The 27,195-nt window shown below is 46.0% G+C and overlaps 1 protein-coding gene across 21 annotated transcripts in view; it reads right to left on the reverse strand.

Annotated features, from left to right (window-relative positions):
* SGMS1 (sphingomyelin synthase 1) overlaps positions 1-26,412 on the reverse strand; it is an 89,135-nt gene extending 62,723 nt beyond the window's left edge. For 4 of the 21 annotated variants that reach the window (XM_084525180.1, XM_084525170.1, XM_084525171.1 and 1 more), the window contains exons 1-2: positions 1,751-2,260; positions 1,482-1,600 (exon numbers count right to left, since the gene is read on the reverse strand). The gene's annotated coding sequence lies outside the window, so the exon portion shown is untranslated. Of the gene's footprint in view, positions 1-1,477; positions 1,601-1,679; positions 2,317-22,299; positions 22,373-25,851; positions 25,986-26,235 lie in introns of those variants that run through there. The other 17 variants (XM_084525186.1, XM_084525178.1, XM_084525177.1 and 14 more) reach the window with 11 other exon arrangements.
* Between the last annotated feature and the right edge of the window lie 783 nt (positions 26,413-27,195).

Here is a 27,195-nt window from a genome sequence, read left to right on the forward strand (position 1 = left end):
TAGAACAACTGTCAAATAGATGTCAGCTTTCAGAAAGCAGCAACTCCAAAACTAACCTGTGCCCCAAGTAATTAGTATTACATGCAGCAAAAAAATAAATAAAGTTTCTCAATTTTAGCATTGCTGATTTTTAGTCACAGTATTTTTCTCATTATTTCTGTTCACTGACCCTATTTCCTACACTATCTGTGGAAGCACTATTTAATACTTTAGTGCACGACACTTGAGATTTAGAGGTGCACAGCACTGGGACCTCTGCAGGAAAGGTGCTAAAACCAATTTTTCTAAAAACAAGTTTGCTTGGGGCACCCACAGGAAGAATTACAACCGGATTAGGCAGAACCACAAGAGTTGCTCTTCTGCTCTGTCACTGAGGCCATGCAGGACCAGCCAGTTTAGTCTCACCGATTTTCAAGAGCATCTAGAGAAAAAGGAAGCAGCTTTTCCAACTAAGAGCTGAGGGCACCAAAAACTTGTTTCATTCAATATGCTAGTCACTAGGGTTGCACACAAACAAATGACTGTTTAAAATACATCTTTTTTTTCCTCAAAAATGTCTATGCTCAATAGTTCCTGCTTTTATTTTCCAGTTCTTACGATACCTCCCTCTGTAGCTCTTACATTAGTCACGGGCCTTTCTACAGAGATCAAACCCAACAAAACCATGAAAGAATCTTAAATGATACCTCTCAGCAAATCCTTGCACAGCTTCAAAGGATTACTGAAAGAAAAACAAAACAAAACACAACTACAAGCAACAAAAAAAGGGCACACGCCCAATTTATTTTTCCTTTGCAGGTCATTCATCTACGTCAAAGCCAAAACTGGGAACAGAAACCAGGCATTCCAACCACCAGTCTGGCCGTCTACCCTGTATATCACAGGCTTCAACAGCCAGAAGGGCAAAAATTTCCTTATATGTAGTCTTTTTGTAGTATTTATACACAACTGTATCCTCTGAAGTTTTGTTCTCAGTTATTCTGAACTGGAAGGAAAAAAGAACCAATCTAACACATCCTTCAGCTGACTCTCTAAGATTGTACAGTTTAGTGCTGGAGTTGGACTGTTTTCTTGAATGGAGAGAAAGCACCAGGCTAGCACTTAGTGTCTAAGCTAACATAAAATGTAGTGAATCATTATATATTTGCTAGTAAGCTATGTCATTGAATGAAAGCCTCCCTTAAAGCAACCAGGCAGCACAGGTGCCAAATGAAACACTGCCATGCAGCTGGAGGACATTAAATCAGACGTTACAAATACACAAGCGAGGACCACAGACTGCCAGTGCTGAAGGCTGCCGTTGGCACACACACGAAAAATGATTAAACCAAAGCAGAAATGGTTACCTGCCAGTGCAAATCCAAAACAAGAATTAATCCAAATTCAGGTCGCATATAACATCAGCTTACAATAAACAACTTATTAAGAAGCGCACTGCTCCAAAACACAAGTCCTTAACAACACAAAATTCACTTACTTACTTGAAATTGCCTTCCTACCCAGAGAACTTGGTTCATTGGGTTAGAAGCTCACTGTGACTATGAGAGTCAAAGCCCAGAAGACCTGCTGCTGGCTGCTGCTCACGTAGTCATAAGAGTCACTATAAAAAATATATATATAATTATTATTATGTGTTAAGAAAGCAGTGCTATCACATAGCCTCCTATTAAAAGCATTACCGTGACTATAACGTGAAGATTGCCTCAAGATCTACCAGTAGTTGGAATATGCTGTAAAGCACTGTGCTAACCTAGGCAGCTGCGCTTCAAAGACAGCGTTTCCCAAAAGTCACAGAAACACAGATGAACCCTGTGTCCATACGAGGCCTATAGCAGCATTTGTTGGATCTGGAGGGGGGCTGGAGTGCTTCTGCTCCTACTTTGTGGCATCACACAGAGAGTAGCTCCGCTACTGTGCGCGGCAGCCTTCCCAAAACTCTCTCTGGCAGGAGATGGTAAAGTCACCCAGGCTCTGATCCAGGCATCAGAAGAGATAACAAGCAAGTTGATGCAGGGGGAGGGACAAAAGCCTTTTCTCCGGGTCTTCAAGATAGCTTTACAATAGAGAAAGCAGTCACACAGAAGCGAAGATAAAACATAAAATTGAAATGCACTTAAACAAAATCCACCAGGGGCGGCACGATGGTGACAGGCTTCTCTCCATCCCCTCCAACTGCTCTGCAGACACCAGCCTCGTGCACAGCCACGTGCTAGGGCCAGCAGCAGCAGGCAGGACTGCTCAGGCCACAGCTTATGCTTGCCACCCACCCCACAAACACCCTCCAGTCTCCAGTAAGGGAGATAAAGGGGGAAGGCCCTGTTCTGGTGAGTAACCGCACTCTTATCTCCTGACAACAGCCACCCTCCCAAACACGTCAGAGTGCTCTCAGGCACTCATCCCTGCCAAGTTTCACAATGCCCCAAAGCCGCCCATCAGCTGCCACAACACTGCCTGTGTCCCTGCTGGAAGCTCCTGGACTCGATACCAAGATCCAAGAGGCAATGGGGTGCAGGCTGGTGCGCAGACACCAACACACCCAGCAAGGCAGAGCCCAAAGGATCTACCAAGGAGCTCCATTCCTGGAGCTGTTCAGCAGTAGCAAGGCATCATGGCACAAGAGAAGCACGCTTCTGTTCTAGCACACAAGATGACAGCATTCAACTCTGTGATACCACTTGTTTTTAATACCTTGAACGTTTCTTTGACACAGAAGCATCAGCTAAAAAGCATTTCTGATGGTTTTGATGCTATCGGTTCCTGAAGATGCCAGCCAGTCGTGTTCTCCACATCACAGGATGGGCAAGAAGTACCTGTCCAGAGCCCTCTGCAACACCCCGCAGAGCAGCTCTAGCTTATTCATGGTGTATCGTGCAGCATTTCCAATCCTCTGACCCAATCCATCATAACCTGCACGTGCATGCATGCACGTGCATGCATGCACATCCACCCACCCCAAGCTGAGGACAGGCTGAGTTGAAGCTGCACCTTTAACAAATGCATTTAAACAGACTACAGCTTGCAGAACCCACAGGATTTCCAGAAAGAGCCTGTCATTTCTTTCACTGATGCTCAAATGTGTTCTCAAATGAATGCTACCATCTTAATCACCCATGCAGAACTGTAAGGGCATCGACTGTCACTAGGATTTTGGTGAATGTGTGTCCAAATATAAGCACCGAGGGCCACTTTCCAAGTCAAAGAAGTAGAAACGTCTCTCTCAAAGCACACACAAAGTTTTGGAGGTGGGGATTCTCCTTGTCTCCCTCCCACTTAACATGCATACGCAAGCAGAGGCGCTGCAAAGAGAGCAGGAGTGGGCTGTCCTCTTGCCTTCTTATCCGACATAAACAGTAAGAATCAGGCATGGCTGCAAAAGCAGGATTAACTGGCTACCAACTGTTCCTCAGAAAAGGCACCTTGGTGATTACAGCAGCATTTTCCTTTTACACCCTAGCACAGGAGTACAGGCCTATTTCCACATTTCCCTGGTGTGTTTGCTTCTCATTTCTCAGACATGCTGAAGTACTCCTTAAAATACACCGGGAGAAGTCCTGCCTGAATAGGTCACTTGTGCCAAGTTCACCACTGTGTATGCTTGTTGATTAAAACGTTAAATTGATTAGAAGACAATGTCAGGGGTTTTGAGAGAACGTTTTAACCAGCATCTAAGATATCACTGTAATCCTGCTCACAGTTAGTTCTTTGAACACAGGAAGCCAATAAAATTTGTGATGCTCACATAACACACCTCTGAAGGCATGTTAATAATTGAACTGTTTTGCAAAGGGCTCTTAACTTACAGTAGTTCGCCTCTACACCCTTTCCGCAGGGACAATAAAATCATATGGGTAATCCTAACCTTGCATTCACTCCCCAGTGAAAGGGTACGTAAGAAGTTATCTTAAAGCAGTTGAAGTACACAGACCTGCAGTGCAGGAACCCTTGTCCAAACACTGGTTTTTTCCTCCCTCCTTCAGCTTTTGCTGCTGTATTTTAGGCTAACATCCACTTTACTCTTCTGTCTCTGTTTGTAAAAGGCAAAATATTTTGGCTCTCATTTTCATTCAGAAGATTTAGAGGCAATTTCCCACTGCCACACACTGCATTGTTGGTTGGTGACTGGTGAAGCATTAAGGGAGGAACCCCCAAAACATCCCCTACAGCATGCCAATGCACAGAAAGAAGTCAGCCCTGGCGTTCCACAGCCCCAAGAACACTGTTGGTATTATGACCAAGGGTGACAGTTATGCAAAGCAGCATGATTTAGCCACAGGATTACCTTTTAGTTCTTCCAGGGCCTGAGCCCCCTAGCAGACTGCTGTGAGCAAAACTGAAGGGAGGAAGCTCAAAAGACTTCACTGACAACATGAAAGATACTGCTTGCAGCAAGCGCTTCCTTCACTATTAAATCATTCTGTACTTTTATGGAAGTACATAACTGTGCCCATCTTCACATCTAATGCAGCTGTGCACCAACCTCACTAACCTGAATAAAACCAGCCAACATAACACACCAAGCCTTCCTTTCCAGTTTATGTTGCAAAAAAGGCAAAGCACAATTTTTAAGAATGTCCAAAAGGACTGCATGAGCACAAGTTACAAAGTCAAAATGCTCAAGTCCTTTCCTGAATAGCTACACCAGACACAGTAGCTGTCATAAGGGAGGAAGCCAACCTCCAGCAAAAAACCACCAGACCCAAAGTCCCACTTACCTGTTGGCTAGATTTACTTTTAGGTCACATCAGACAAGATCTAAATGACGAATATGCAACAAGTATCTACCCTGTTCAGGTGACATGGTCTCTTCCACTGTTCCCAGAAACAACACTCCCCCCTCAGGCCACCTCCCCAGTTTCTTGCTCTACCTTCCAAACAGCACCTTACAGGACACACTGCTCCACAAATCAATCCCTGACGTTTCTGGAGCCTCTTCATCATTTAGGGTACTAGCAGCCCCAGGAACACATGGAAATTCCACACCAGCAGGAAACAATGAGAAGCACCTTGGTACATACTGGCATTTTCAATAGACCCCCCAGGGTGGGATGCTCCAAGTTTCCTAGATTAACCTGAAAATACTTGGAAATGACAAAACTAAAACTAGTGCTAATACAGCAAGTTATTACTAAGTTGAAAAACACTAAGAAAAGGAAGCAACTAACTCATAGTCAGGTAACCTTCAGAATAGTCAGTGGTTTATTCAGATTGGATCTGTCTAGATAATGACCTCAGGTTATAAAAATCCAAGGTCTAATTATTTAGTTAGACAGCATTTCCTGGATCAATATTTGGAAGACCGTTTCCACTATTAACTCATGCATATGTGTATAGATACACGTGCACACACTCATATACACAGAGATATATTAGAAGGATTTTCTTGAAAGTCTCACCTTTGATAAGCATTGTAAGGGACGCTGTTATAACAGCTTTTTGAATGCCATACTGTCTGCTGCAACATCAGCTTCCAAAACTCATGCTCTTTGAAAACTGGCAAATTCCTCAAGGGTTCCTGTTGCCTTCAGGGGGCAGTGGCGACCTGGTTCAGGAACGGCACGGCGACCAACCCCAGGCCGCTCGGTCCATCGGCTCACAGACACCAATGTGGTGGATGGCAAATGGCGTTTATTGTCGAGTCACATGGCATTATATACCCGAGGCCCATAGCGTCACTTCCGCTTGCTTACATCACAGACCACACGCTGCTGTCCATCAAGGGACGGGCTCCACCTTTCCATACAGCACGACATCTTCCGGCCGCCAGACCCTAACTACCCACATTTCCCCCCTCCCTATGCACAACCAAATTAGCTAAAATATAACAATCTTAAAATGTAGACATCATAACTTAAATAAAAAACATAAAGCACAATAACCAGGAGAAAACTAGGAGGTAACTGGTAACCCTGAGTAAATACACTCTTAAAGTAGTTGTTGGTGTTCTACCAACATAATGTTAACTTTCTCTAACCAACTTTTAACAAACAACACAAGCTTATTTAGTATACAAGGTCCAAAGATAAGATCATACAAAGGCATCACAGCCCCCCACCCACAGAGGCCGCTTCGCTGTCGTCTGGGTTCTGCCAGTGTGGAACTCTCAGGCTTAGACAGGACGCTTGATGACTTATTGTCTTCTCTTGTCACCGGGGTATACAGGTTACAGGGGTGTCCGATGATCCATTCCTGTGAACAGAAACTCAGTTTTCATTAGTTTTATTCTGAGTCACGGTCAGGTCACTGCACTGAACTGGCGCCAGCGCCCGATCCACTGTGATCTGGCAGATAGTAGGCGAGTTGATCATTCCTTGAGGCAGCATTTTCCACTGGAAGTTGGGGCGTTGGCTGTTTGGAGCTTCTCTGTCTGCACGAGTTGCCATAACTTCATGGGCCCACAGGCCCTGGGCTTGCGCCTGGGGGGTGATCACTGTTGGGTCCACACCCATTAGCCGCTGCACGCTAGAGCCATATAGTGGCTGATCTGCCCCAGTAACTTGGGCCAGTTGTCTCATACAGTTGTCCTCCCGTTCTTGTTTAAAAGTGATCATCCCCCCCCCAAAGATCAGTCTACAAGTTTGTTTTATATCAAACGGGAGCATATTGTCTCCCCTGAAAACACGATCTATGAGGGTGGAGACCATTGCAGAATGAAGCCCTTTATCTGCAATGGCTTTAACAATCGCTTGTACATCCTTCGGGTTTATTGGTGAGTGAACCCTCTGCCCCCCATCTGTCACCCAGACTGGGAATGCTAGCATGGCCGAAAGAGCCCAGACGGCACACGCAATCTTAATTTTCCTCCAATCGGAGAGAGGAATTTCTCCCCCTCGCAGTGCTGCTTTATTTCGGATGGGGATATTTTTGCTATGTGTCCCCGTTTCCTCCTCCGAATTTGAATCTGTATCTGATCCGGAGTCGGAGTTCGGCTGCCTGCTCACCTCCGAGTTCCAGTACCCTCCCATCGAGTTCGGGCCCCGCCCACTAGCCTTGCGGGGGGGCCGCTCCCTGCTCCGGCCCCGCCCCCCAGCCCTTTGGGCGGGCCGCTCGCTCCCTCGTGGCTCGCCCCGCCTTCTCTGCGAGGTGTTTACCCCACCAGAGCGTTTTTTCAGATGGCCGTTCCGATCGGCTCTCTGCCCCTCTCTCGCGCTTCTACCTACTCCCCAGTTGTCCCCACAGCCGTTCTCTTTCCCCCATTTCCACGTGTTAGTAAAACCTAGCACTTCATCCCCGTTCCCGCCGGAGGTTTCTTCACCCGACTCTTCGTCTTCTAGTTCGGTGCCGTACTGGGGCTCACATGGCGGTGGTATCCCCCAGATTTCCTCAGACTCTGGTTCCCCACCAGCACCCCTGGCTTCCTCAGCTGAGCCACCCCATAGCTTCCATAATTTTGATACAACCTTCACAAGGGTTTCCATCTTCCTTGTTGGTCCGGGAGCGTCCTCCCCGCCGGGCTGGTCCCACCGCTCCGGCCGCCGTTCACCCGAATCCAGGAGTTTTCCCGGGTTTCGGCACCACTTGTTGCCTTCAGGGGGCAGTGGCGACCTGGTTCAGGAACGGCACGGCGACCAACCCCAGGCCGCTCGGTCCATCGGCTCACAGACACCAATGTGGTGGATGGCAAATGGCGTTTATTGTCGAGTCACATGGCATTATATACCCGAGGCCCATAGCGTCACTTCCGCTTGCTTACATCACAGACCACACGCTGCTGTCCATCAAGGGACGGGCTCCACCTTTCCATACAGCACGACATCTTCCGGCCGCCAGACCCTAACTACCCACAGGTTCCCTCAACTTGAGATCAGTAAACGTACTCAAAAAAAGGTCACATGCCTCTTCTCCCACAACTCCTAGGAAATCACAAACATTCACTTCATTCCACAACCTGTTGTGTAACATACCTTGAGAGGTCACCAGGCAAACGTTCCAGCAATAAGGCACGCAGGGCATGACCGGAGCTACAGACCTTGCTGCTGCTCTTGGAAGAGACAATAACAGGACTGGAACTTCCCCATCTTCTGTCGCTGGTGACCACTACTTTGAATCATATTGCTTATTTTTACCCACTGAACCAGTGTTTGGCATCTCATTTGGATCACTTTCCATTCTAGGAGCTGGAGGAGAATGGGTTGCAAGATGAAGACCCCACAACAAGCATGGCTTACATGCTTCTGCAAAGGGGATGGAGACAAATGGTTCACCTCCACCTGAAAGCAACTTCATGCATCAGAAATTACACTGTATCTAAACACACAACTTCACACCCAAAAGCCTTCCTATCAAGTTATCTGTTGACTCAGAAACAAACCATGCCACTTCAAACTTAGCTCTTCAATTCACAGGTTCTTTGAAACAACAGGTGAACAGGTGTCAACCTTGCCAGCATATTTAAAAATGGAGAGCATTAAAAACAGGGCATCAGTTTTCTCTCCAAAGAACAGAAGACCTCAATGTTTCTTTGGACTTTGTGACAACACCTACTGTTTAATACTTGGGGTGTTTTATTCTGTTTTTAATAAAGATAGAAATCAGAATAACTGGTTTGGCAAAAGGAGCTGCACCATTCACTCACTGGAGAGCTGAGAAATTGTGTTTCTCACACCTACATTTTTCAGGTTTTAATCTGATAACAATTACTGCAAGTGTAAGACTTAGTGAAGTTGGACAAAGTGGTTCCTGCAGAGTAGTGGCAATGACAGCATGGACACAAGGGGAGACTTTGTCATTATGGTTACGCACAGATCATGAGCAAAGAGATGAGCTCAGTTACAGACTGTGCAACCTGGAGAGGTTAAGGGAAACAACTGTAGCACAAAAACAGATCTGTTGCATGGGTTTTCAGCTCCAGCAGGGTTAAAAGTGCTAGTTCAGATTTGCTTTCTGGAACATGATCCTCTGCTGGTAACTGAATGTGCACTTTGTCAGCTGCTCGGCATCACAGAGCTTGCTGCTCCTCTGAGGACACGGGGCACTTGTGCAAAGCGCAGTAAATTCCAGAAGTATCAGTGGGTACCAATGGTTTTCCCAGGCAGAAAGACATAGGGGTATGTAGCAGGACAGCTGGTGTAGATCAGTGGACTCTTCCTCCTGAGTTGTTCCCATCTGAGAGATCTCCAGCTTGGAAAAAATCACCGAAGTATCATTCTCACAGCCCCTGCAGGCTGAAGCCTGTGTATCTGACCTCTGGGACTGCTTTCTGCAGAGACTCCCTTTGATGCTGCATCAAGCACCAAGGAATTTTATAAAATCATAGAATCATTAATGTGGGAAAAGACCTCCAAAATCATCTGGTCCAACCATCCCTCTACCACCAATGTCACCCACTAAACCATGTCCCCAAGCACCAGGTCCAACCTTAAACACCCCCAGGGACGGTGACTCCACCACCTCCCTTGGCAACCCATTCCAATGCCTAATGCCCCTCTCTAAGAAATGTCTTGTAATTCCCAACCTGAACCTCCCCTGGTGCAACTTGAGGCCATTCCCTCCAGTCCTATCACTAGTTACCTGTGAGAAGAGGCCGACCCACAGCTCCCCACACCTCTCTTTCAGGTACCTGGAGAGAGCAATGAGGTCTCCCCTGAGCCTCCTCTTCTCCAGACCAAACACCCCCAGTGCCCTCAGCCGCTCCTCACAGGACTTGTGGGCCAGGCCCTTCACCAGCTTCATAGTTCTCTGGACACACTCCAGGGCCTCAGTGTCCTTGTAGTGAGGGGCCCAAAGCTGAACACGGTACTCGAGGTGTGGCCTCACCAGAGCAGAGTACAGGAGGACAATCACCTCCCTGGTCCTGCTGGCTGCACTATTCCTGACACAAGCCAGGATGCCGTTGGCCTTCTTGGTCACCTGGGCACACTGCTGGCACACGTTCAGGCAAGCGTCGACCAACACCCCCAGGTCCTTTTCCTCTGCACAGCTTTCCAGCCACCCTGCCCCAAGCCTGTAGCACTGCATGGGGTTGTTGTGACCAAAGTGCAGGACCCAGCATTTAGCCATGTTGAACGTCATCCCCTTGGCCTCTGCCCATTGACCCATCCTGTCCAGGTCCCCCTGCATGGCCTCCCTACCCTCTCAACACATCCCCCCAACTTGGTGTCATCTGCAAACTTACTGAGAGTGCACTCAATTCCCTCACCCAAGTTATCAGTAAAGATATTAAAGAGGAAGGTCCTCGACACCGACCCCTGGGGAACACCACTGGTGACCGGCATCCAGCTGGATTTTACTCCATCCACCACCACTCTTTGGGCCCAGCTGTCCAGCCAGCGTTTAACAGCAAACCTATCCAAGCCACAGGCTGCCAGCCTCTCCAGAAGAATACCATGTTTGGCATTTACCTCCTCTATCACTACCCTTGAATCCAGTCACCCCAAGCTTCAGTGCTTTTACTCTCATGATGTCCCTGTGCAACAAAACCTCACAGCTGTTCTGCTGTACCTGTTCAACCAAGGTGACTAAACAGCGCTCCCTGTCTCAGACAAGGCTGAGCCTTTGACTATTTTCAGCTCCGGGAGTTTCCCAAGCCTGTATTTAGCAACCCTCAGGGAGTATTTCATCCAAATATTTGTTCAGCCTCCCCTTGATCCCATTTAAACTCTGCCCACAACATTACCTGGCACGGGCTCTGACACATCTGTCGCTGCATCGATGGGGAGCCTACGTGCCATCGCTCGCTGCCCAGGACTCCAGTTACTGCCACTTCCTAACTCCCACATGGATAGGGTGGGAAGAAATCCCCATTTCTGGCTTCCTGTCTACTTACAGACACAAGCAGGTAAGTTCACACCACTACCTAATCTTTAAGTTGTCACAAGGTGTCAGTTTACCTCCCTGGGTTCTCTGGTAAGCAGAAACCAGGTTACAACCCACACGTTGAGGACACTCTTCCCCTCTGTAACAACACACAGGAGATGTTTGAGAAAACCTTTCTTCCCACAAAACAGCAAAGAGCAGGAATGTGAACTTCCTCCAGAAGAACAATTAAACAGAAACAGACTTCATCTGAACAGCCTCCTCTGCCATTCCTAAGATGCCGTACTAGGATTCTGAAGGGCTAGCAGTGGCAGAACTGATTTTCGTGAATGCACAGCTGCTATCTCCAGTTCGGTGTCTACAGTTCGGTGCTGAACTGTACACACCAGATCCACTTACCAACCGTGTCTGCTATCGCTTCTGGCCTGTTTTGTCCATAGTGGAACCTGAGCAGGCACAGCACTCCTAAGATACACTTTATAAACACATTTCATAGTCTAACTGCTCCTAGTTAATACATAGCAATATTCAGTAACAATTTTGGAAGAAAAAATGTGAAACATTTCATAAAATACGAATCTGGTTATGGATGCCAGTAGTTTTTCAAATAAAAATGGCTTGGATTGTGATACTCTGATCAAAATTCACATTTGTATCTCACACTGCATCCCACTCCTGGCCTGCAACTACGCCAGAGTCCCTTGTTCGTGCTGCAACATTCACAGTGGCTGCATTCCAGTCTGAGGGCAAAGGCTGCCTGTAAGCGGTTTATTCAGTATGTGAAATGCTTTGTTTATCCAAAAACATTTTAGCTCCAAGAGATATTAAAGCGAGATTTAGATTTCAGTATTTGCACAGGAAAGAGATACAACTCCTACAGATATTACCAGGAACTTTTTTCCTTGAGGCTTTCTAGCTGCGAAAATCTATTTTGCAAAAATAAAATTACAACAAACCAAAAGCAAAGTGTAACACTTAATAACAAAGGAGGATGGAAAAAAAAATGCTACGCCAAGAAGAGAGAAGCAAAAGTCAAAGCAAGGATGCCGTTGCACTCTTGCTCACTTTGTTTGGAGCAGATCAACATAACAATCAGAAGGAAAACCTTTATGGTACTGCAGATTAAGCCAGTAATTATGGCATCTTCGCCAGTAAGTGGCTCTGGAAAACCAGAATAATATGAAGTATAAAGTATAAGGAGTTTCCCCGCAGCTTGGTCCCAAGTTTAATTTGCAGCAGTGAAATCTAGATAGCCAGCAGATCATCTACCAGCAATGAAGTCTGACAGTGTTCATACCAACCTTAAAAATAAAACTCTCCCCAAGCATCCTATTTGGGTGGTAATTTAAGACGAGGAATTAAGCACATCCATCACCAGAGACAAAAGCATGACAGTTGACAGGTCAGACTTTCAAACACAACACACAATACCACATGACTCCATTTAATTATCCCCAGGTTCCAAAACCAGAAGACAGGAACATTAAAACTATTATAGGTCAAAAGCAGCAAGAAAACATCTGTTTCCAGCTCAAAGCTCTTCTCACTTAAAGAGATGCCCTTCATACACTTGATTCTCAATCCCTGTTTTAGGATAGGAGCAAAGGATAAGTCAGATGTGCTGTACCCTCATGCTAAGACCAAGATACCAAGTTTAAAGGAAAAAAATGAAAGAAAAAAAAAAGGACAAAGTTTTACCTGCAGCAACCCCACTGGCCCTGCAGCAGGCAGATGGCCCATGCATTCTTCTGTATCAAATCATTACTGAGCTTTACTTGGGCTGTGGTTTTGCTGTTTGCCTCTGCCAAGGAATTCCCAGCCACAGGCTGGGTCTGCACCAGTTCATCACTTCCTTCAGCAGCCTCGTTAATCAACAGACTTATCTTAAACTATGTTACAAATGTAGAATCAACCATATATAAACAGAAAAAAAAAAAAGTTAACTCTTAAGAAAGTGATCTGGCAGGTACTGAAACGTTTCTGCTCTTCTGCTAACTTCACCATACTCAGGTTTACAGCAAGATTATACTACAGACTTGTACATAATTAAGATAAAAAATGCTAGCAGATCCCATGCAGCACTACAACAGTAAAACAGCAGATTGACATTACCACAAATGAATGTGCAGAAAAACAAGCCATACAGTTTAGTACACCAGTTCCTTGCAGGTTACCAAATAACGCCTTAACCTTCACAGCTAAGACCTTGCTCAAACCGCCTTAAAACTAGGGTTTGCCCCGTGTGGTCAGAGACCTCAGGCAACTAGGAAGTGCAAGAAGTGAAACCAAGACAATGAAGTATACAAAAAAAAAAAAAAAAAAAAAAAGGCAGCAAACAAGAAAAAAGGTTGCGATAAACTTTGGTCAGCTGGTGCTTTCCCTCCACAAGATTAACTTCAGCCCAACAAATACAAAGGATACTTTTTCAGGACTGGCCTTTGCAACACTTAAGTATGAGAATACTAGACTATGCTCGAGAGCTTAATCAAAACCTTGCAAGTCAATTATGGGTCCCTGGTGAGACCCCTGGCCCTAACAAGCAGAAATAACCACAGCTTTTACATGAAAACTCAGCTTCGGTCAAAACTTAAGGAGTAATTTTAGTCTTGCTGTAAAAAGCCCGAGTACATTATTGCTTTCAGATTTAACACATCATAAGACCAAGAGCGATCACAATCACCACATAACAGTAAAAGCAGACTGCACTGTCTTTTTCTTACACCAGGGGAAAAAATGGTTAAAGACAAGGCATATTAAGTACCAAATCAGATGGTTTGCTTAAGTGCAACAGGCAAAAACATCTGCAGTATTTCCCAAGGTGCACAAAAAATAAATAAATCAGTAAATTGTGCAAAATCTGTACTCCACCTACAACCTACAGTGGTTGGGAGGGTTAGACAGGCAGGCTCTCCCATACCGAAAGGACCACACAGCACCTCCAGGCTTCACCAGACCCCTGCAATCTTCAAAAATAAGAGCCCTGCTTTTTCTTTTTCCGGAGACATACTTTACACTCCAATGGGAGAGAAAGCCTAATGCTGAAACAAATCTAGGTAGACATGCAAACCGCCCGTGCATCAGCAACCCTCTTAAGCATGACAAAGTAAAAACAGAGGTTTCAGCCTTCACTGTGAGTCAGTATAAAGAGCAACACAACAGGGTACCTCGTACTGTTGGATTTGCATGTCAGAATTAATGTGAACAAAGAACCTGGAACATAGAAGCAACCGTCAGTTTCCCTTTCCACTTAAATTTTTCCATGTAGCCTCCAAAGACTGTAAAATGGCATGGTATCCACCAGAAGACAGGTATCTCTGGTTGGTCTGACGAAGTCTCCTGTCTAACAGACAAACTTCCTGTTGCCATGGACCTGTCAGGACTGGATTTCAGTCAGTGGCACAGGAGTACATCAGCACCTCACAAGAGACCTTTTCACATCACTGCAGAATAAGGAATGGAAAATAAATTTATTCCCTTAATTTCCAGAGATTTACAAAGGTTATACTCCCCTCAGAGAAACTGTGCGAACCTTACATTTTCTCCAAATCACTCCCCCCCCCTTTATTTTTGTTTTAAATTTGGCATCTGAATTAATTATAGGGCAAAGCATGGAAGAGCTTAGTCTCTGCAGTGTGATGAACTGTCTGCACCACTCTGACCAAGCACATTTCACTGACCAGAAGGAATCTCTCCGCACCATGCAAATGCTGATACGAGGGTACGGACACTGAAATCTGGCTTGCTACCCTGTTTCCCGCTCCTCTGTACAACACATTTTATTTTCAGGTTATAACACCTGAAGCAGGAGGTAAAGAAAGGATGGGCATAGGCACAGCAGCTGACAGCATATTCAAAAATCCCAATAAGATGCTTTCATTTCACATGTAGCTGCATTAGCTACACCTCCAAATCATATTCAGCAATTTTGGAGTCACAGCCACAAGATTTATACTGTCATGTCGATGTCACTTTCACACATAACTTCCTTGCAGTCACACAGTGCTTAAAAAGAGCCTGACACCACCCTCACAAACTAGATCAAATGCTACTTTTCTGCCTCTTGCTGAACACAGTAATTATTAAACAGGCTGGGCTGGGGATGTAAAAGAAGGGAGGGAGCTTGGGCAAGTGACTTCTGAGCAAGGAAGCCCACCGTATAAGAATTTGGAAGTAAGCAAAGCCCTTTTATAACTAGAAATTGCACAGTCAGTAACGAGACACAGCTCTGGGAAGAATCCAAGAGTCAAAGAAAGGGGGGGAGCACATAATACAGCCCCAACCTCTGTTTTAAGTGTGTGTGTATAGACATGTGGGCAAAGCCACTCCCCAGGACTGGCCTGGTCTCCTCTTACACACCATGCTCCCTACACCTAAGGGGCTTTCTTCACCTGTCACTGCGAGTGTACACCCCAGCTATGTATCAAAGCACCAGAGCTATACAGTGAGACTTGGACAGCAAGGCCTGCCTAAGGAAGAAATGTAAAGCTGAGGAAAAAAGAGAATTGGCCAGTATCAAGCACGTGCTTTCCTGAAGCAGCTTCTCTTGACAGAGAGCTAACTTCCAGCTCAGACAACTGGTGAAGAAGGGCTGCAGACCCAGGACATGCAGAGCCATCTGCAGTCCCTTCCTCCCCTCTTTCACAGGGCTCTTTAAAAAAAAAAAAAAAAAAGCTTACCAAGCACTTCTCAAGTCTCTCTTACGTACTGAAAGCTGTGGTGTTGAAGGAGCTGAAGTGAGACAGCATATCTGGTATTACACTAAAATGGTCTTTCATGTTGCTTTTGGCTAATTATTTTGGTGCCATAGGTATTGATGGGAGGTAGGAGGAAAATGGAAGATGGATTAGTTCGTCAGAGCAGCATGATGCAGGTAATGACACAGTAATTCAGTACATCCTTCTTCTCTGAGCTCTGAGTGCAAGGAGTTCCTCAGTGGGGCCTGCACAGGGGCTCAGCAATCAGGCTGAGGCACAGCCTGCTCCCAGCTTTCACAAACCGTGCTGTTCTGTGGGTGCCGGGGTACAGAGTGCTGAGAGGGGGTTATTCCCTTGCACCTGTACAACACAGCAGTGCAGCAGCAATCCTCCTGACAGCAGGCACCTTGTGCACTGAGGGCAGCAAATCCCCAGTCAATGATTCACTGCAAGCAAAAGGCAAAGTTACAACAGGATGCTTGATAGAATGACCTAGTGCTGAGCACACTCATACTTCAATTAGTCCACAGAGCAGCTTTATGGGTGGCTGATGGGCAACAGTTATTCTGCGTTTAAAACCAATATACATCCATTGTCTGATGCAAGTGGTACCTAAACCTCGGTAAAAGTGCTTCTTAACCGGGCTTAACACGGGCTTTAACAAGGGATAGGCGAACTGTTGGGGGGTGGGAGGAATAGTAGGGATTATCACTTCTGGAGGGTAGCACAACATCTTCTCCACAAATCAGGCAACTCAAATTCATCTGCAACAAACTAAGCACAGTTTAGCTCTAACAAAGCAATAAATAAAAGGATTCAAGACTTCTAGGCAGAAAAGTTATATCTGCTTTCACTGATTCTCATAGTGTGCAGCACCAACTTGTTTCAGTAACCTGAAGTTATCAATCCTCTGCCTTGACCTAAAAGGTATCAACTTGGAGGAAAAAAAAATAATAATCTGTACCACACCCCCACCAGGTTACATCAATTGCTTTTTAGCCTTGTTTCTTCTAGCATTGGAAAGGATTTGCTCACCACTCCTCTTGCAATTAAATCAATGGTAAGAGGTGGTTACCTTGCAGACTGGAGAGAAACAATAATCTTTATTCATTTAGAAATTCCTACTAGAAAAGGTATAACTTCAAAATTTGAGGTTAAGGTACTGGTTTAATTTGACCAAAGAAGAGATCTGAAAGTCTTCCCCATGCAAAACCTGAAGCCAACAAGCCAACATGAGAGGTATTTTAAAAGCCTCAGGCCACAAAGCCAGAAGTACGATCAGCCTAGCTTTGAACTGCATGAGCAACTCCCTCTCCCTGGTGTCTCATCTGTTATTCCCTGCTATCCCCTCTGCAACCTCAATGGTTTTGCACTTTGTTTTGGAGAGTTTCACCATGCTTTTAGTATTTCAACGAAGCCTGTGTTCCTTTTTCCTTCTGACAGTTGCTATGGTGAAGTTTGATGTTGCATCCAGTTACCAGGCTGTGGTTTGTGACAGGTAACAGTTCCCTGCAGAAACCGAAGCACTAGGCTGAGGAAGAAGAGGGAATTACCTGCTGTGGTCTGCTCCTGTTACAAATACCAAGAGCTGTGAGACTAAAAGCTACTTCAACACAGAGGTGAGGAATTAATATTTTCCAAACAAGTTTGTCAACAGTGAAAACATTGCTTTGGCATTTACACCACTATTCTGTAATACGTCCATTGCTCAACTTTTCCGTTAACACCAAACAGCCTCTTCCAGTCTTAATGATTTAGGAATTATTTTCAAAAATGATTTAGGAAAGTTGCAAATTGATAGATTGGCAGGGGAAAAAAATAAATAAAAAGAGCTCCAGCAATGTATTTGCAAATTTGAGCAGAGCATATATTTTTATTCCCTTATAAACGTAAACAAAAGAGCAGGAAACTCAAGCTACATCTCCCACTAAGGGATCAAGCGCTGCTGGGACCTCAGGGAAGCTTTATCATTTGGAGCAAGGGGTCACACCAGTAGAAAAGACCTTCCCCCACATGGACTGGAGACCCTCCCAAAGTCTCTTCACAACACCTTGTTCAAAAGGGATAACAGTATCCTAATGCCAAAAAGTGCTCACGTGCACTTTATACATCAGAACCACATGCACTTTATACATCAGAACCACATCATAACACCTTTGAAAATGTCTGTTTCTGCCCATTTCTGTTTAGAAGTCCAGTGAATTTAAACCCATCACTCCATGTTACAGGATGTGTTTTTGGAGTTGTCCGTCTTCAGTCACTAGCATAAGAAATAAATTCACATGACAGCAGGAACTGGGTCCTTAGAAATATCAGTAGTAACACAACTTTTCTGCAGAAGCCACCTTTACCACAGATTGTGCAACAATCTTGGATCTGGCAAAAGCATGGTTTTCAGATTCACCATCCCCTAGCTACAGGCCCCAAACTAGACACCTCAGGGTCAGGAGCAGGAATGTGTTCCACCCCTCTGGAAAACCATCTGCAAGCCTGCACGCCTGCCAAGGAACTGCTAATGCTCCTCGCTTGCTGGACCACCTCCTTGGGAGGGACAGGATGCTCTCCTGCTCTTCCAAGCAGGAAGAGGATCCTCTCTCGCTTGTAGCTCTTCATGCTGACGTATTTTGCCTGCTAGAGGTGCAGCAGCTGCAGACGAACATCCTCCTGCATCCCCTGGAAGCCAGAAAACCCCATCAAGTGCTCATGGCCCTCCTAACCTGTTTGCCGAGCAACCCAACAGGGAGAAGGCTGAGAAACAACTTGCACGGCACAACCAAAGGGGTTACTGTAATAGGCTTAGCTGCTGTGCTGCTGCTTGCGAGAAGTCCTAAAAGCCTGAGCAGATTCTGCTCTAATCAGATGTAGCTCTGGATCTTTGTACCTATGGTTACGAATTGACACGTTGCAAGTGCAGCTTAATTAGGGAAAATGAGAAACGAAGTGACTTGTTCTCAACATAACTGGATATAAATTACACCGTGAAAAAAGAATCAGGACAGACCCTGCATTTCTGATACTGACCTTACCAAGACAGGCTTTCTCCTCTGCATTGAGGCATTCAAAAACCAGTCCCCAGTTTACACTTGGATCAACTGCAAATATTACCAGTTAGCACAAACAATCTACAGACACATTTTAATGCTCCCACTGAAATTTCTAGGAAATAAATTGCGTATCACTGTGAAAAGAGAATCCAAGTTTGACAACACTTGCCAGAATAATATTCCTATATTCTGAGCACGTACACAATTCATAAAGACCTGGTGGCAGCAGGCTGATCAAAGAGCAAAGGCAGCTGTTTAAATACGTTGCCCCTTCCCTTCTCACCTGATCAGAAGCCCCAAATAACACACTGGGTCCCCAGCAGTGAGGAAGCTTACACTTGAGCCTCATTTTGGAGGCTTGCACCAAGTAACACCGACTTTGATAACAAGCAGCACCATAACCAGCAGGTTTAATACGGGAACACTTACAACGTCACACTGAAAATAATTCTACTAAATGCCATGCTTAAAGACATGCTGAATTACTGCATGCATATTTCATATCAGTAGTTAAATTGGAAAAAAATAAATCAAGTTCACAGCCCTGCAAGCACCCAAGTCAGTCTCCAGCTAAGGAACCAGCTCTCCTTTTCCCTGCAGAGTTAACTTAAGCACTTGTCTAAGTAGACGTCTCACTTCAGACTACCATGGGAGAAACAGTGCTGCCTTCACCCTGCAAATGTAAATCACAGAAATAAAATATCAAGTTTCTCACTTTGAACTGTTTCACTCTGTAGCGCCTTTGGAGATAGCTGGCCTTTTCCTTCACTATAGCTGCAGTTTGTATTGCATCTTTTCCTATTATTAACATTAGGAACAAAGACAATGGGGTGCAAGCATTACAGGCAGCTGCACACCTGAACCCCTTGTGCCTGCAAGCGCTGACCCTAAATCATTGACTGATTGCATAACTGGGCGTTGAGGATGCACAAAGGCAAGCAAGCATACATTCAGACACACTCTTTACCAAAACTGCTAAGCTTTACAGGTGCTGAACCCCACTCCTAGAAGCTGGGCCAGCCAAGACTGCTATGGCACCAGTGCAGTGGTGGTAATATTTCAATTGCACAGTTCTAGAAACAGGACCACAAACTTCCAGCGTCATTTTGCCTGCAGAAGCACTTCTGTGCTCTGCCCTCTGTGCGCTGCTCCTCTGCTTCTACCCCAGCACCAGGCCCCTTCCCAGGGACTTCACGGTTCCTGCAGCTCTGGCAGAGGGGCTCTGATCTCATCTTTTCTCCAAAAACTCCTGGGACACCCTTTAACATCATAAACTGGGGAGAGGAATAGAAGGAAAATTGGATTGGCTCTACTATAGCCATGAGGGAAATTGTAACAGAAAGCCCACTTTGAACAGATGTACATACGCTAGCTGCTGCTTTCTGGGAGTTGAATCTGCAGGCTCCAAACCTAAAAGCAGGTTCACTGGCAAGGGTCAGAAAACTGATAAGGATCAGAGTGAAAAACAGCCTCCCTTGCGCTTGCGGCTCTAGGAAATTCAAGCAGTTCGCCTGCATATGTAGTTGGTTCACATGTCACTAACACCAGAAAGATTTTCATGGATTCTTAAATGAGAATTTGCAGTAAATGAACTAGGATCCTTCTGAAAGTTCTTATTAGCACTGGTGTGCGCAACAGATGCTACACAATTAGGCAAAGTCTCAACAATAACATTTGCACACAAGCTCGTGCAGAGGATGGGACTGAACCGTGTGCACCAACTACACCAGTAACCAGAACTACAAGACATGGCTGCCTTTTCTGACATTCAGAAAGGAGCAAGGTGTATTTGTGGGACCACACATCCACATACCCAGCCACCCCGAGATCACTGCTCAGTGAAGGCAGGCAAAGCATTGTCCCTGCCGCAGTTTTTGCACAGTTCCTGTCAGAAGGGCCTAAAACTGACTGGGTTATTATCCAATCTGCAAATAAACAGAGATAATGAATTTAGGAGCATGGCATCACATTTTACAGGCTGAATGCCAACATGTAGCTATTACGGTGGAATTGCTTGAAGAAACAGCGATTTCTTACAATTTTTTTAGTACATATTCTGCTTTCAGGCTATAACCATGATAAGATGAAAAATGGTTGTGGACATGGACTCAAGATTCCCAGATTGTTAACAAATAAAATCCAAAACTAGGAAGCTGACAGACAGTTCTGCAGACAAGTGTTTTGAACATTTGTTCATGTCCAGCTACAAATGCAGAGTATAAAGCAGTATTACTACTGTACGAGGGATTACAAAGTTAACACAACCAATCTACATTTAACATCGTGAGTACTTTGTGCGATATTAGCAAAGAAGAAGGTCTAATGGGAAGAATCACAGAAGGATTTTAAAGATTGGCAGCCACTCAACAAAATGGCAAAGGAAGCTCCTCACAGGCAGTTATAAAATGATGCCAGTCGATTCGCTTGTGCAATGAATGGAGTTAACCAGCACCACTCAGAAGATCCTTAAGGAGTAACAGGAAGCTCATTGAAAGCATCAGCTCAGTCCAACAGGCACAGAGAGCAAAACAGGCAACCACAGCTTCCGCTGCATAAAACCGGCACGTCTGCACCCTGACCATCAGCCGTAGCTTTGGTCCTTCCCTCTCCTCCACTCCCACCCCACGTAGGTGCTGAGAAACACCAAGTGAGGCCAGCAGGGTGAACAGTCTCCATGGGGCATGGAGCTTGCCCTCTCCCCAGGTCCCACCTTCGGTTCTTATGTTGACGGATCTCCATCCTTGGACACTTCAAAACCCAGCTGGACAAGGGCCTTGAAAACCTGATGTACCTCTGAAGATCATCTTGCTCTGAGCAGGAGGTCAGCCGAGGGACTCCCAGAAGTCTCCCCCCAGCCTAAACCCTCCAGTCATTGTCTTCTTCTTGCGTACCATCGTAGCCACTTACACTTCAGTGCTGCTACACCCTGGCATCCCCTCTCAAGAACACGATATATGCTTGGAGACAAGACATGGGACTACACAGGTCTGTGCCTTCTCAGCACAGACACTCCTGCAAGCGTTTCCAACCAAATTCTGAACTAAGTATCAGAATGCAAATAATCTACATGTGATAAATGTGCTCTGGACCCTGTTTATTTTTTTAAGTCTCTGAGCCCAGCCAAAGCCCAGGCACTTTGAAGCACCACCAGCCAGGCATGTGCTGGGAGCTGCACGCCACTCACTTACCCATGCATGTATCTTTGCAGCGATCATGCTCAATGCACTCTCAAGGTCTTTTTCATCGTCCAAATGGAAGGATTTAAAATCTTTCAAATACTTTTCATTAACTTTCCTAACAAAGTTTTCCTTCCAGAGCAATATTATTTGACTACAAAAAAACTCTATGCAAAGCAGCAGTGACACAATGAAGACAAACCACAGACGTCGGAGCAGAAGAGAAGCTACAGCTCAGCTTGGATGGAGCTACTGCACTTGCATGTAGATGCAAAGCCATTCCTGTGCAGCTACTGAAGTGTTACCCACGCCTTCCCAGCAAGCAAAAATCTATTCTGCATACAAACAGAGTTTTTATAGCTTAGCACAGTGCTTGGCTGCAGAGTCGAGCTTTTCAATGCATGGTAAATTTTTACTTGAAAGTGGCAGAACTCATGCCAGACCATATGAAATGCCAGCTCAGTGGCAGGAGGTCAAAGTATGGTATCAAGAGATTTTATGGAATCGTTCCAAGACAAACTTCTTAAAAGCACTGTGCTATCTAGGGAGGCACAGATTTATGCTACTAGGAAAAGCTAGTAAACAATTTTTATGACTCCTTTTCAATCAAAGGTAATAATTTTAACACCTTACCTTACAAAAAATGAAGAGTCTTCTGTAGGCAGTGAGAGCTCTTTCTACATCTATTTAATCCTTGGTTATTTTGCTAAGGTCAAGAATTAAAAAAAAAAAAAGTTAAAGCCCAGAGCTTCTGTGCAGACTGCCCTCTACAAAAAAAAAAAAGCCTTCAGATGTAACACTGAGAGAAAACCTGTTCCTGCATTAAAAAAATACCATAAAACAATTTTAAAAAGCACAATAGAGTGTGAAGACCAACAGCCCTCATAACAACCATTCTCCATTAGTACCCAGAACGACGGCTGCAGGAGATGGTGAAACGTAATTTTAAGTGAAGAAGACCTGATATTTGCTAACATTTTTGCATAAGTATTTAAGGTTAACTTAGGTCACAACAGTGACCCTGAAAAGATACCAAGCATGAAGACTCATCATACCGGATTTTGCCAGCTGTCACCACATCAACATTAAAAAAAGAGAGAATGAGAGTAAAGCCCCCTCAAAACCTGATGTCTGTTCAGGGTCTCCCTTTGATCTAGCCAAACGCCGTGGTAGACTCACTCACAATAGCAGATTTGCAAACACTTACATACTTTCCCATTAAAGCATTTCAATTGCCTCAACCTGCCACTTTAACAAATCCAAGTATAAGGCTGTAAATTCAATTAGCACAAATCTCAGCACTCCCAACGTTAAATTTGCAAGTGACATTTAACGGCATTCAACACATGCAAAGCTAAGCTAACACACTAATGGGCCAGTAAGGAAAATTGTACGACTCCAAAACACGATGCTCCTTTTTCTCACAAGGAAATTAGGGGTGTAGGCTGCATAAGGCAGGAAGAGAGCTTAAAAAATTCTTCTTAAACCATTGCTGCCAAAGCTCTTCTCTCCAGACGCACTGCCCGGCATCATCTCCATACGACCCAAGAGCAACAAGGAAAAGCAGCTGCTTTATTCAGCAAGACCTCCTTCCAAGCCGTGCTGGGCTGTCGCTGCAGCACACCTAAGTTAATGCTGCTTCAGTTCTTCAGAGGGGATTGCAACCTCTCCTGCCATTGCTGCTGGTTCCGCAGACCGATGCTCCCGGGATGCAACGTTTCAGGGCTGCACAGCAAGGATGCAGCGCCGTGCGTTGTGCCGGATGAAGCCAGTCCGATGAGCGCTCCCAAGGAACACTGCTGACTGGCTTTCCCGGAGCACACCTGCATCTCACCAGGTTGAGCAGAAAGCTGCTAGTTTTCACACAGCCATTCTTAAAAACAAACAAGAAAAACAGCAAGCCATAAGACATCAGGATTCCTTTTTTTTTTTTTTCCCCAAGCAGCAACATGCTTAACATGCTTTGTGTTGAACTTTATGTAAACAAAGCAAGCTACCTTCTGAGAGCCTCAGAATGAAGCAGACAGAAGAGAACAGCTTTGGAGGCATGGTTAAGAGGATGATTTTTGTTGTTGTTTAAAACCATGGATATTTGCACAAATAAAACCTATGGTTAGTGAAGATGCTTTTCAGGTATTTATTCACTTACGTTATAATGAACTATATGCAGCACAGGGAAACTAGTTACACCTGGTAGCTCATTAGGATGGGTATTATTTTTAACAACAAAAATAAAGCATAAGTAACCTGCACCCATTATTGCCTCTGCTAAACACTTATTCTCAAAAACATATCTAGGATGAAAGCATCACAAAAAAACATACAACAGAAGATTTTACGCTTTCCTCAGTGTTTTCTGCATCTCCCCCAGCCTTTCAGGGGAGGGCAGGGGGAGAGTAAGGGGGAAAGACTCTAATCATTAAGTTTAATGAACCTGCTCACTTTGGGAATGAAAGCTGTATTAAAAGAGAGAGTCTCTAATCCACAGCACAGAAGCCATGCAGAACAGCAGCCTTTGGAGGGCTGCCTGCCCCTATCTGCATTCTGCTTTCCTGGATGCAAAATACTTCCAAGGACACCAAAATCCTTTGGAAAACTCTGCCAGTACATGGGAGCTCAGGTCATGAGGTCGAGTCTCAAAAAATCCTCACAACTCGGGGCTTTGAGCTCGTTTGTTCTCACCTCTACTTCAGAGCACTTTTTCTTACCTGTGGTTGGTTCTGATACGCTGCACATGAATTACAACTGAAATAGCATTCAGGCGCTCTGCTCCATCTCAAGCAGAGCAGCTTGAACTTACCTCAGTGTGAAGCCTTAAAAATCCTCCCTGCCCAGTGTGGGCCACTGTTGTTTGCTGGTTTTTGTGTGTTTGGATTTTTTTTTCCCTTACTCCAAATAGGCTCCACCTGACACATGGGAGAAGCAGCTTCTGGATCACTTCTGTCTGAGCATTTTACAGGATATGCAGTTGCCCCAACTACAAAGCCTTTAATTCAGCAACTATTCCTTATAGCCAGACTAAAATTGCTGTCAAATCCAAGCAAGTCCCACACCACACGTACATTGCACATGCCAATCACCTGGTGTTGAACAACACAGAGCAGCAATGACCAGAACAGAGTAAGAACTTTTAAGTCACTGGCAGCGATTAGATATGTATTCCTTCTCACCATGTCCAGTTAAAGAGAACTCAGTAATTATGTAATTAAAAGCAACACCTGTTGAAGTGTGAGGAGCATTTAGAGAAGCAATGACACGCATGGAGAACTGGCATATAGAAGGTATTATTAAGAAGTCTGTGCCTTTTAAGGGTACCGTTAACACCGAGTAGTCAAACAGTATTCACAAATACCTGCCAGTCCTAAAAATTGTAAATTTAATAAATTGAAGCACTCAGATAATTGTCGCAAGCTCTCATTAAAAACTAATTATACCCAGGGAGACATATTGTCTCTAGGCTGATACACGGAAACCAAAAGAAGCGTGACAAACGATTTGGGAATCACAGTTACACAAATCACAGTTTGAAGACTTCTGAGCTAAATTTAATACTGCTCTACATACACAAACCCAGAAAAATCAAGGCAACCTCTCTGGATGTAGAGTGATTTTCTTATTATTTTAAAACTAGCATTTATCTTTCATCTGCCACCAATGAGGGCCAACTGCATTCTCTTTCCAAACTCTAAACACCTTCACAAAGCTGAAGCAATTTCAATCCCCACCCAACTATGATCTGAAACGAAACAGCAACGTGCATTACTTCAATCCAAAAACCCATTCCTAAAGCAAACAAACGCAGCCAAGCCCAAACCCACTGACATCAACAGCAGACCTTCCAGTGACTCGAACCGCCAAGGCCATCATTCACACCGGCTCACAAACCAGCAAGAAAGCTGGCACAAACCATTCTCTTCTGCAAGGCAGAGCTCCGTCTGCACAAACAGCGCTTTTCTCTCTCCCCTCCCACCCTCACCTTGCGTATTTACAGCGAGAGACCCTGAAGGCGACAAGGCCTGCTTTAATGAGGTTACGCACAAAACAGCACAAATTAGAAACCCCGATCACAACCGGGCCTCCAGCAGGCACGCAGCAGCAACGCGTAAAGACAGCCACACACATCACAGGCCAAAAAACCCACATCGGTGAGCAATTTCTCCAGCAAACCAGCTATGCTGCGTTCACCTGTCAAGGCACGGAGGAAGGCGAGGTCTCTCCTGCTCTGTCTCGCCGAAGCCCCCCGGGCAGCACTACCCGCACCTCGGGCTCGCTGCCTGGGGCCCCCACCCCGCTCAGCCACCTCACACCACCGGGCGCAGGGGCACCGGGCTCCCCCCAGCCCCACACCTAGCCCCGGCTGCCCTCTGAGCCTTCCGGGGAGGGGGGGGGCAGCTGCTTTTCACCAGCACCTCACGGGGCTGGGGGGGGGGGAGGGGCTCGGCTCCCTGCGGATTGAGGGCCCAGCCCCGCTGCGCCACTCGGCCGCGCTCCCGTCCCCGCCGCCGCCCCCCGCCGCCGCCGCCGCCGCCGCCCCCGGGCCTGCTCCCGGCCCCGCGGCTCGCTGCTCACCGGACGGCGCCGTGCCCCCGGCGCTGGGCTCAGCTGGGCTCGGCTCGGCGCAGCTCGGCCGCCTGCCGGGCGGGTCCCTTGGGCGGCGGCGGCGGCTCCGTGTCCCGGGCGGCGGCGGTGGGCAGAGCGGGCGGGGCAGGGCCTCACGTAAGAGCCCTGTCACCTCCCCGCCGCCATCTTGTGCGGGCCGGGGGTGGGGTGGGGGGAGCTCCGAGGCTGGGAGCCTCTTGCTCGGTCCCGCTGGGGGCTGTGTCTGCCTTTAGCACGGAAAATCGCTGCTTTTCTCAAAATAAGCCGCCTCAGAGCTTCCCGAGAACGTGTAGCTGTAAAAATAAAAGTCAGGTACCCGACGCGGCTTGTTCCGAGCAGCTGAGCGTGCAGGAAATCCCCATCCTGGGACGCGTGAGGCCAGCCGGCTGCTGCCTGCGCCTTCATCTGCGAGGAGGGGAAATTGCAGGGAAACTGCACCTTTTGGCAGGGGAAAGGCACCCCAGGGCCGGTGTGAACGCGGCATGGCACACCTTTCCTGCTCCTGGCACCACCTGGTGTTGGAGCAGCCTCTGGAGTCTGCCTTTGACTCCCCAGTCTATTTGGCGTCTGCTCACCTGAGTTGTCCCAGCGCCAAGATCTTGGAAGAAGTCAGCTGTTTTTAAACAATCTTACTTAAATTCACAGAACAACACAGCAAGGGAGGGCCTCTGTATGTTGTCTAGTCCAAAACAGGTAGGTGATTAAACTTAAGTTTCATGAACGCTAGTAACACATCCTATTTCAAACCTTTCACTTCAAAATCTGCCTCTTGTTAAAGAACAGCAAAATACATTTTTCCTACCCAAAATGCAACTCAAAGCCATTTTAGAGTGCATTAGCCATGAGAGCTGAGTCCAGCTTCCTGAGGATTTTGTTCCTTGGTGTGGGAAGATCTGTGAGGTCTGACTGAAACTTTTCCTGCACTTCAGG

The sequence above is a fragment of the Aythya ferina genome (genome assembly GCF_964211825.1).
Source record: "Aythya ferina genome assembly, chromosome: 7".
Taxonomy (NCBI): Eukaryota; Metazoa; Chordata; class Aves; order Anseriformes; family Anatidae; genus Aythya; species Aythya ferina.